The 11,131-nt window shown below is 38.1% G+C and overlaps 1 long non-coding RNA gene across 1 annotated transcript; it reads left to right on the top strand.

The window, feature by feature from the left end:
• The first annotated feature begins 1,310 nt into the window (after nt 1-1,310).
• Nucleotides 1,311-10,458, top strand: LOC104910583 (uncharacterized). Its single transcript, XR_793208.3, has 6 exons — nt 1,311-1,482; nt 2,586-2,804; nt 3,228-3,341; nt 4,477-4,640; nt 6,915-6,999; nt 10,290-10,458. It is a non-coding gene; the product is annotated as an uncharacterized LOC104910583 (long non-coding RNA).
• The last annotated feature ends 673 nt before the right edge of the window (nt 10,459-11,131 follow it).

Genomic DNA, 11,131 nt, shown 5'->3' with positions numbered 1-11,131 from the left:
CTGATTTTTATTTAGGAAAATTTGAAGTCTATGCATGTATTTAAGATAGTTAGAAACTCCATGTCCTATGAAACTTGCCAGTACTGAAATGACTGATAGGTCTGTTATTTGCTGTTTGGTATATATAATGGAAATGTTACAGCAACTGCTCTCTTTTTATTTCCAGTTAAGGCCTCTGTTCTGGTGCAGAATGAAAAGGATGCATCAGTAGCAGAGCTCTTTCACTAAGAAGTGGTGACTCCTCTTGCTTTTCCTGGCTGAGCAAAGGTCTCCCTCACTCACAAAGGTCAACCTCACTAGTACCAAGCAGAGGATTGAAATATTTCTCTTTTGCTTCCTTCTGTATGTACTTGGAGAAGGAAGGAAGGGCTCTGTAACCCCTTCTCTCCTTACTCCATTACTTCTTGTTTCTTTCAAATACCCAGAATGGTAATCTCAAACCCGCTACAGCACTTGGAGCTGGTCTGTCTAGTTATCCAGGTTTGTTATGACACTATTACTTTGCAAGAACAAGAATGAAGGGATCAGGTATTTGCCAGATATTTGCTACTCAGTGGTTTGTATAAGTAATACATGAAAAGGAATACCCTATTTTCTGATGCTGTTAAATTTAAGGAACATGTTCCACAGCTAGCAGTTGAGAAACAGTTGAGGGAACACTGAACGTACTTTCTAATCTTTTCTTTTAGGTTTTGTGCTTGAGATTGTGAAGTCCTCAAATCTGTATCTGTTTTGCAAGCTTCTCCCCCCAACCCCATCCCATCTTTGAGTTTTATTTCTGTTTGAATGAATGGGAATGGAACAAAAAGGAAAACTATTCCCTAAACAAAGTAAACTTCAGAGAGACATTTGGCACTTTGTAACTCGCTGCAGCAGCATTTGTTCTGTTTTGAATGTAGAATCTGTCAGCTGTGAGCTGGCACTTTTACTTTGCCTAGTACATTGAATTCCCTCTTTCTCCTGTGCTGAATTCAAAGTTCTAGAAGTTGAGGGTAGAATGAAACCTATGAAACAACAGTGATAGCAAGTGTCTCTTCCAACAAAGCAACAAGTAACAAACAGAAAATAATAGAAAAGAAAAAGGATCATTGAACATGCTGCAAGCTACATGGCCCTCTAAAAGAAGCATTACGCGAGAACTTTCCTAAGCCATTTTATATGCAATATATTGAAAGGGCTAAGCCCTATTTTTTCCTTTGAGATTTTAAATCCACATTTTTCTTCAAGGCGAAATTCTCTGCTAATAAGAATCCAAACATTCAAATTCTCATTATTTAGATATTATAATGTCTTTAATTTCTTAGGCAATGAGCTTATCCATACAAGGCTGAATGCTACGCTACAGGAGGAGTTCTGAACCACCTCCTGTAAGTGGTTCTGAAGTCAAAAACCTACTTCACTGAACGTGAAGCTGAAGGGAAACCGAAGAACGTAGATTAGGATTTCAGCTTAATGTGGGAAACTATGGCAAGGAATATCCAAGTAAGTGGTTAATTGTAGCAGTGCGATTGTATCATTCTTGCTTCATTATTACTTAAGTCTAGGAAAAACTGCAAAAAGTTTCAGCTCCTTTTGAGCTCACACTTATTCATATTCCTCCACAATTTTTTAATTCAGTGGCTGAACTCAATTGAATCTGATAAATCCATACAGGTCTCAGAGGGAATGAAGTTTCAATGTATGACACAGCATAAAGGAAAAACTGCTGTGTGAGTTCACATGTTATTGCAATGAGAGATCTGCCTTAAGATAGAGCCTTTCTACATTTCCAGTGAAAGGAAAAGCTGCAGTCAATACTCACAAGCAAGCATGTGATGCGAACCTGCAGGAAATCAGACTTGATTAGTTCCAGTGCTTGGGCAATTGCCTTTCTTCCCATTCTTTTCTCCTACTTCTCTCAGACTCCCTCATCAGAGTAGAGAAATAATATTAGAAGACAGCTTCTGAGATTAGAGCTACATTTAGAAGTGAGATCTCTTGTTTCTAGTCATTGTACTAGCTGTTTGAACTTAGGCTGCAATGAAATGGAACTGCAAGGAAGAAATGCAGATAAAGTCTAATAAGTAGTAAGCCTAATGTACAGGCCTTTGGCATCAGGTGAAAGTTGTGCGCTGTTTAGAAGTTGCAAAAAGTACTGTGATTTCATTTGTGAAATGCTTGAGAGCTGAATGGAATTTTATGGCAAATCCAGCAAGGTTTTTGTGTTTTAGCAACAGGTGTTAGCTTTCATCTCCTGGTATTCCTCTGTACAGTAAGTCTCCCAGACTTTGTAATCAATTCCTGCTGTCTGAGTGCTGTTTGGGAAAAAAAAAGTTGGAAAGAGGAGAGATTGATATCCCTTAGTTATGCTGATCTTAATAGAATTATATCCTATTAGAAATTCTACTGGCCATCAGTAGTCCTGAAAGCTTTCTTGGTCTTCAGATGTTTAGCCATTTTTGATTGTGTTGTATATTGCTGAGACACAGAGTGCTATACAGCATTTCCTGTAACCAGAGGCTAATAAAAGCAAGTATTCTGAACTGAATAAACATGTGCAAAAACAAATGAATTGAGTAAGTAATTTTTTATCCTTTTCCATGTAGTTATTGTAAGGAAAGGAGTGTGCCACACTTTAAAAATCCAGAAAGAGGATGAAACCAAGCTTGCATAAGCCCGTGTACAACACACAGATGATTTGAGAAGGATGCCTCAGAATGTAATGGCATAACTTGACTAAAGGCAGAGTGCTTGTTCTGTGATATCTGGATTTGATGATGGAAGAGTTACAAGAAAGAAGAATGACTTTCTCCCTCTGTATCAATGTAAGCTGAATTTCTACCTGGTATGAATATTGTTCACTGTCTTGTTGCAGCCTAAGAGTTTTATTAGAGGTGAACTTTTCACCCTTGAAATTCAAACCTTAGCTTTTAAGAATTATTTTACCTATTCTCCTTGTGAAAATATTGTATGCATATATGCATGTCCACTATGTGCTATGCCATAAACACTGATAGTCTTGACTAATGGTCAGGAAATAAACAATAACTAATCAGGAGAGTCTATGTTAATACATATTTTTTCCATGTATTCTCATGTGTATATGTGTATACCTATGTATAACTACACTACTAACCTGACCTGAATTTTCACATACTATCCTGTAATTTGTTGCACATAGACAGCGTGAAATCAACTCGGAACAATCTAAAACAACACACTATATAGTGTTTTATTTTTCACTGCAGATAACAATATTCAGCTATTCCATGCTGTCCTGAGGATTTCCTGGAAAACGTGAGAGAAATTAAACACTGATGTTGTAGACTTTGTGCAGTAGCACAGCTCTGGAGAATGCTAAGGTGATGGCAAACTGTCACACATTCGAATGCAAGCCTACAATGTAGTCTAATTTAAGTTCACTGGGATTTACATACTTGAAGCTGAGCATATGTGTTTGTATACAGTCTCATCTGCTAGAGGCCTCCCTCTCTCTCTCTCTCTCGCTCCTTCTTTTTTGGCACATGCAATTGAAACTTCTGTTAAAAGTTGCCTAGAAATTGAGCAGAAATATTCTAAGCTAGGGAATATGCTTTGCACATGAGCTACTGACTTGCCTCTGACTGAGCACTGTGCTTCCACCAAAGCATGGGTATTTTTCAAGTGGACTTTTGAGGCTGCTTGAGAACCACTACTCTCTTTTCTCCACTGCTGTTCTTCAGCCTTGCAGTTGAAAAAGCATTCTCAATATAGTCTTGCTCCATTTTTTTCAGTCTTCCTTGGCTATTGGCCACTCACAGAGGCAAAATACTGGGCCAGGTGGATTTTTGGTCTGATGTGTTTGACCATTCTTATGTTGTTTTTTGTGTCTGTGTGTTGAATTGCATCACCATCAGTGAATAGGATTTTGTGTTGCTTTGTCATGATGCCTCTTGAAAGAGTCTTGAGGTTCAGAAAATTAAGTTTAGCATGAAGCTCTGTATTCCTTAGGAAACCAGAAAGAGAGAGTTTCCCTTGAGCTTGTAATGTGCTGTAATTGTGGAAATCCTTAAGTGAATAAACATATGAATAAAACGTGAAGAAAATAAGTAGTTACAATTTCAAATACTTGAAAACAGAACACCTGATGAAGGGTTTATCTTCTAAAAAAAAGCTGCTTCTCTATTTCACTTGAGTGTTTCACTAGTTTAAATACCAGTAAGAACAGCGTAAGTCTTTTACTTTAAATGTGTTAAGTCCTTGCTTACAGCACTCAGTCACAGCTAGATCTTTATTGCATATACTCTCTCCTCTACTCCATGTAAATTCATGATAAATAGGTTGCTGTGGTCATTTCCCCTCTCAAACAGTATACAAGTTAATTCTTCCTCTTGCAAACCGCTTCTCTACCTTTTCCCTGAAACAGCGAGCAACTATGTTGAATAGATTTCTCTACAAAGGTTATTTTACAGGTCAGGAGGTTAGCTTACTTTTGTCTTTTTAATTCATCTGTTTCAGAAGAAATCCTCTGTGTGTTCTCCTGAATCATAAAGGCTGGTGAGAATGAGAAGCCTAACTCATCATTAATCCACAGGCAAAGTACTATTCAAGCAGCTGTAGTGAAAGCTCTCGTATGCTGCCCTGGAAATAACCCCAGCCTTGACGTGGTAAAATGACCCTAGGTAAGGTCAGAAGATCAGTGCTCATTTTCATTTAAGCTTCTGGTTTTTAAACTGTGTTTGGAATTTTCTGTTGTGATTTAGATGATATCCTAAAACAGATGGATCCTCATAAAGTGGAGGAGCAAAGTTCAGAGAGACTGAGGTGGATTTGAATGATCTGTTTACACAGTGTAAGAAATGGAAGCTCATGGCTAGTATTTTCAGGAAGGCATAAGGAAGCTGGGTGTCTCTGTCCTGATGGCCTGAATAGTAACTGAGTATGGCACTTAAATGAGCCTTACGTCAAACCTCTTTCAAAGTCTTTGAAAATCCTGCCTGTGCTAGCCTACCATGTGCACTGGGGTCAATGTGTATTTCAGAATTCAGTGATTTTGTGTATAATCTGTCTATTTAGATAAAATATGTATCTAAGGTAGTTGTAAGAGTAAGACTGTGTCTTCCCCATCCAATCTACATAACATGCATAGTCCAATGTGTAAACTGGCACAGAAGCAGCATGGATGGAAAACTCCATATGCAAAGCAGCATTTTCTTATCCTATTACAAGGGGAAGAAAAATGTAAAGAAATCAGCCAGCAGTATGGGCAGTATTTCTGGCTTAAGGCCTGCCACTAGTACAAAAGGACAGCTAAGCAGTACTTGTGAATACTCATTCCATATCTCAATTATGATAATTCCAGAAAAATAAGCTTTAAAATGAATTGTCCCCAACGCATATTAAAAAAACAAAGCTCTTCAAGGTCCAAGATAAATAAACTTCATTAATTTTAGCACACTCTTTAGTAACATCTAGGAAATATTAGTAGTATTATACTTGCATGTGAGGCTTTCTAATTAAAAATTATTTATTTCCAATTTAGTCACACGTTCAATTAAAAATGGAGCTTAGTGTCTTCTGACCGTTAAAAGAGTTAACAAGGAAGTGAACTACGTAGGTGTATCTATGCAATATGTATTTATCTTGAAATAACACTAACATCTACACTTCTTGGATGCATCTTCCTATAGTAATACAGAAGTTTCTCCTCTGCTGACAGTATTTACTTAAGTACTTACTCTTATGTACTGCTTCTAATTTATGCCTAAATATGTCTGCTAGGAGTGACCAGATGTGCTAACAACTGAGAACTTCCTTCTCATTTTTGCTTTTGATGCAATTTTGATCCGTGCTTTGTTCTTGTGTGTGAAACCTATTGAATAGGTCAATATCCATTAGATTTATTGCAAGTATTTTGTCCTGTGGTTCTATCACACTTATTTGCACCAGAAAACTTACCTGCTTCCATCTAGAACTGGGATTGTCCAGAATAACAATGTCCATTCCACTTCTGCCATAGTATCCACAGTGACAGCTCTTTTATTTTGCATACTCTTTATCACATAATCCCAGTTCAGCTTTTTACTCATGTATATTGACTTGAATATGCGTGATGGCATAGGCGAGTGCTTTAGATGTCATACTGGACTGAAGGAAATTTTAATTCCTTATTATTTCAGTTACTCCTTCTGAAGAATTGAAGTTTCAATATGTTTCACAGATGAGAGTAATTTCTGTATGACCTTGTTGAGATGGATGGTATATGCATCTGCAGTAACATGGCTCATGCCTATTGAAGATGGGAAAGAAGTGGGTGGTCCTTTAATGGAAAGTAACCTTAAGCATCTAAAGCATGTGATGAGAAAGCTGACTTTGTCCTGAGTGTGCAGTTGAAGACTTTCATACCAGTCCAGGTGTCAGTGACACAACACTGCCACCATGCAGCAAGTGGACAGATATCTGAAAATGTGCTACCCTTCCAAGTTCCAGCAGCTCTCCCAGAACTGCATGCAGTACTGCATTCACTCCAGATGAGTCCTTTGCATGTTGCATCTCCACAAAGGTTACTTTCTGCCTTGAATTATAGTTGTTCATCCTACCACGGGGACAGTTAGTAGAAGAGAGTTAAAACTGACTCAGAGCTTAAATTATTCTAATTTTTCTTTTAATTTGGGAATGAACAACTAAAATGCAAAATGTATTCAATACAAAGATAGCAGCATAAACTACTTGCCTCTTTTCTTTAGAAGTGCTAACACACTATGACGTAAAGCTGATGGTTGGAGGGTGGGAGATAACTTGCAACTTCACATGGTCCTAGTTAAAATGCCCTTTGAGGCATTGGCAGTTTATAGGAACTGTGGTGTCTCTTGGGTTCCAACTGCAGTCATTGTTACAATGCTTACAAAAGGAGACACTCCTGGCAACCATCCTCAAGCTGTTGTTTTTATTCCTAGGACTCAAAATGAACTTTTGTAATAGAATCAAGGACATGGAAATAACAAAAACTGCAGACACAATCGACTTGCAGTGTTCAGTAAGGTAAGAAGATAACATCATAACACTTTGGAGAAGACAGCTTCAAATTGGAGCTGAATCAGACGTTCTCAGTGGCTTGCTTTAGGAACAATCTTCAAACAGGATATTATTAATTCTTACATTTCATTTTTTATTTTTGTCACTTCTGGTTTTAGAGTGAGAAACCAAGGTAGTAGATTCTTATTATGTTTCTGAAAGATGAGATAATTGTAAGTGCTCAGTGTTAGAAAAGGAATCAGAATCAGAATTATTCATTTCCTCTCCGTGCAGCCATCCTTCTCCCCAAAAATTTTCTGTAAGGATGTGACAAAGCACTTACTGATAAATTACAAAGAAAGACTGTCAAGTTGGTGAAGCCAATGGGAGGTGAACATGCAGTAGGGCAAGATGTTGCTCTGGCTCATACTACATTGTGGTTTAATCTCATTGCTTTATGGGCATTGCTTGTGAGTCTAGTGGCATGATGAAGGGCATGGCCTTTATTGGAAGGCTTTACAGTACCTTTGTTGTGAACTAACAGCTTGTCTAATCTGCCAAAATTAAATGTACGTAGCATGTGCTTTAGCATTGATTGAAGAAATTGTGCTGTTGTGCGCAAACGATAAGGAAAAAGTGTCTGAAAATGAGAATCTACAGTCAGTGACCTGGCAGCGCAGTATATGAGTATCTTTCTTCTTCACCAAGAACAGATACTTTATTGATTGCTAGTAGAAAGAGGAGCACTAGTATCATGTGTATGTATCTGTACATACAATGAGATTGCACAGCACCCCACATTCCAGAAGGAGTGTAGGTATAAAAGTGTAAATCAGGACTTCTACAACCAGAAAAATGGTAATAAAAATAAGCATGGATAGCACGCAAGTTTCTGTACCTCCAGTGCACAGGTATAATTTAAGTAAATCCCTTATGCACAGGTTTTAAGGCAGAGCGTGTGCAAACCACATATTAAGTGCACCAACTATACAAAACGATACATTATTTTCCATCTGTATTTTCTTCTGAGGGCTTAAGGAGAAGCATTTAATGGGCTTTTGGCCCTATCAGAGTCTGTGCTGCATGTGAGGGTCGCTGCCTCAGCACTTCCAGGAACCTCTTGCAACACAAGAACCACTGGTTTCTGTATCAGTACCACAGAATATTGAAAGTGTGGTCTTACTGGAACTTATTTTTAGAATGATTTATGGGCATTTGTTTATTCATTTCTTTTGAGAATTTGAGGTAGTTTTAATTGAATTTTGTTTGGCACACATCATTTCAAAATTAACCACCTTCAAATAAGAACAGCTTTATGGAATTTATCTATTATACAAAGTTGTCACAAGCACTGCCTCTTATATTTCTAGTGCTACTTTATTTTTCATAACGTATTTTACAACTGTAATTTTCATGTCTCACATTTTTCTCTCCAGTTTCCTATGTACTGTGGTTAAAGTTTGACCATAAATCTTATGCCGCTTTGTTAGAAATAATAGGTCTACTCTGTTTCTTCATTTAATGATCTGTTAGATTAATAGTGTCTTTAAAACAATTAAATGTAGACGCATGGTTTAATATTCCCAATTTTAATGCACCATGAAGGAGAAACCATTTTCATTTATAAAGTGCTTTTATTTCGAGGGCTGTCTGGTAATTCTTGTCTGACACCCTGACTGAAATCCTTTTCTTATATTTCTGTGGTAAACAGATAAAAAGTGTAATATCCAAAAAAAGTTTTTTGTGCAGTTTCGGAAACCTAAACACAGAAGTGACTGGGATGGTAAATTAGGCATCTCAGCAAAAAAGGGTATGAAACTATGGGCTGCATGACGAGAGCTGTCATACTGAGGAGGCAGAGAGGAGGCAGTCTTCTGGATATTAATGTCAAGCACTCCTGTACTATGGTAGTGGCAAGGTCCGGAGCCGCTCATGGCACCTTCGTTATCTGAATGACACTGACAAATTGTTGGCAGAGCAGAAAAGATGCTGCAGCTGTGACCTTGCTGCACGACGACAGTTGTACAACTAATTGCAGAAACATGTGGCAGGAGATGGGTTCCCAGTTAAGAACATAACATTTGGTTCTTGTGTGTCCGGGCTTTTGGGGTTTGTATTTCATGCAGTAGTATGACTACAGCCCCTAGACTGAAAGGTCTTTGTGCATGGCCTTTTTATTGTGTGCGCTCACAATGCCTGCTACAATGGGACTCCAGCCTATGAATAGGACCTCAGGCATTACTGAAATGCAAATAGTAACGAATTTTAAAAATGAGACGCAGACCTTTTCAGATGTATCCTGTGCTAAGAAACTGATTTGTATTGCCTTAGGTTTAGAGGTTGTGCTGTAGGCCTCCTGCATCTCTAACTTGAAAAATTAAAACTGAGTTCTACTTTTCACTAAGCAGTCTGTTAGCAGACTGAAAACTTGGCCGGCTTGATGTTGCGCTTAGGTTGGAAAAATGTATCCTCAGGCACATTGCTTCCATAACAGCACAGTACCACTCTCCTATTTCACTGCCAGGCTAAGGACCATGCCCATTGGTTACACGTAGATCAGGGCATGCCTCAGACAATGAGAATCCTATTCCCAATGTTTCGATCCTTAGGAGAAATGAGACTTGGACAGCAGAGCTGAATTTCAGCACTGCTGGGATCTAGACGTGGAGTACAAACTCTGTTTTTAACAGTGAGGCTGAAAAGAGTAAGTCCAAGCATTGCGTAAGGGATGTTGACCTTAAGTTTGCACTAGGTGGCCAAGAAGTGCATCTGTAACTACCTTCTTTGAATGGCTTTGTGCCTTTTTCTGAACCAGCCTGCAATAACTCATGTTCAAGAAAGACGTTCTCCATGGCCCAGTGCAGCTTGTTTTACCCCTGGCTAATTTTTAGTGATGTGTCTATCTCAGAGAGAATAGAATTAATACATTCCAAATTGGCCACTACTGAGGAAGGCCATGAAATTACAGACTGGCAAAGAACACTGTAAATCAGAAAGGCAATAAATTATAATTTGTGAGAAAAACTTTATTCCTAAGTATTAGGAAACATCGTTGCAAAAATCTGTATTAAACAACATCTGCACACATTATTGGTGAGGAGTATATGATTTGACTAGACTATGGATTTATTCATGGATGTTGTAGTCAAGTTTATTAGGGGCTTGTCTCAAAATATGTTAATATTTGGAAGCTGGAGTTGAATAAGAGAAAAAAAACTCCAGTTAATTTCTCAGTTTTGTGTGGGGAATATTTTTCTTTAACATTTCTCTGAGTTCTTATTCCAATTAGTACTTCCTTTGAAATTGTTTTGTTGCAGGTTCTTCTGCTGGGAGAAAAATTGAGACTTCATAGAAACCATGACCCCGAGCCGTTTGAATCAGGTAATGTCACATCTAACTTGCAATACTGAGTGCTAGCTCCCATAAATATTGTTCCTGCTATTTAAATACTGCTGCACTCTTCACTCTACAGAACCTGGCCCCGTGCAAAACCTTTTAGACTTAATCGTCTCTTTGCTTCAGGGCCTAACCTCAAGTTCATAAAATATTTGTAGCTGTCAGCTACAAAACTGCACAGATGCAGAAAGCCTATCTGATGTAGTGTTAGTAAGAATAATTTTAGAGTTGCAAATATTTAGCAGATTTTTAACAGATACATATATATACACTTAAATATGCGAATGCATATATATCAGACAAAGTATACATGAGAATATCTATGATTGCTTTGATGATGGCACATCCAAACTGGGTTGTTAGCAATGAAAAATGTCTTTAGCATACCAAGACAGTACTTGAAAATTCAGTTTGTGATACAGTTTGTGGAGGTAGCTGATGAGACATGTCATTTTAACACCTTATTACTGCTTTGTTATAATTCTGCCAAGCCTTGGTTCTTTGCTCTCAAAAACTGCAGAACAAAATATCTGCCCTGGCCTCCAGATCTGTCTTTTGTATTTTTTTAGCTAACTGGAAAAGTGAAGCTACCTAGGAGCTAACACAGCTTTATTGGAAGACTGTGGTTATGATCACAAAATGCGTGAGGTTTGGTTCTTGGTATGTGTTGTGTTGCTGTGTTCTGCACTTGGCTACTTGCTGTGCTATTCAGCAGTGCCCATCCAGTGCCTGGAGGACAGGGGGAAATAAGGAAGAGCCTGGC

This window comes from Meleagris gallopavo, chromosome 4, assembly GCF_905368555.1.
Source record: "Meleagris gallopavo chromosome 4, MGAL_WU_HG_1.1, whole genome shotgun sequence".
In the NCBI taxonomy this organism is placed as follows: Eukaryota; Metazoa; Chordata; class Aves; order Galliformes; family Phasianidae; genus Meleagris; species Meleagris gallopavo.
Note: the sequence above shows the minus strand (reverse complement) of the source record. Positions and strands in the feature narration are given on the sequence as shown.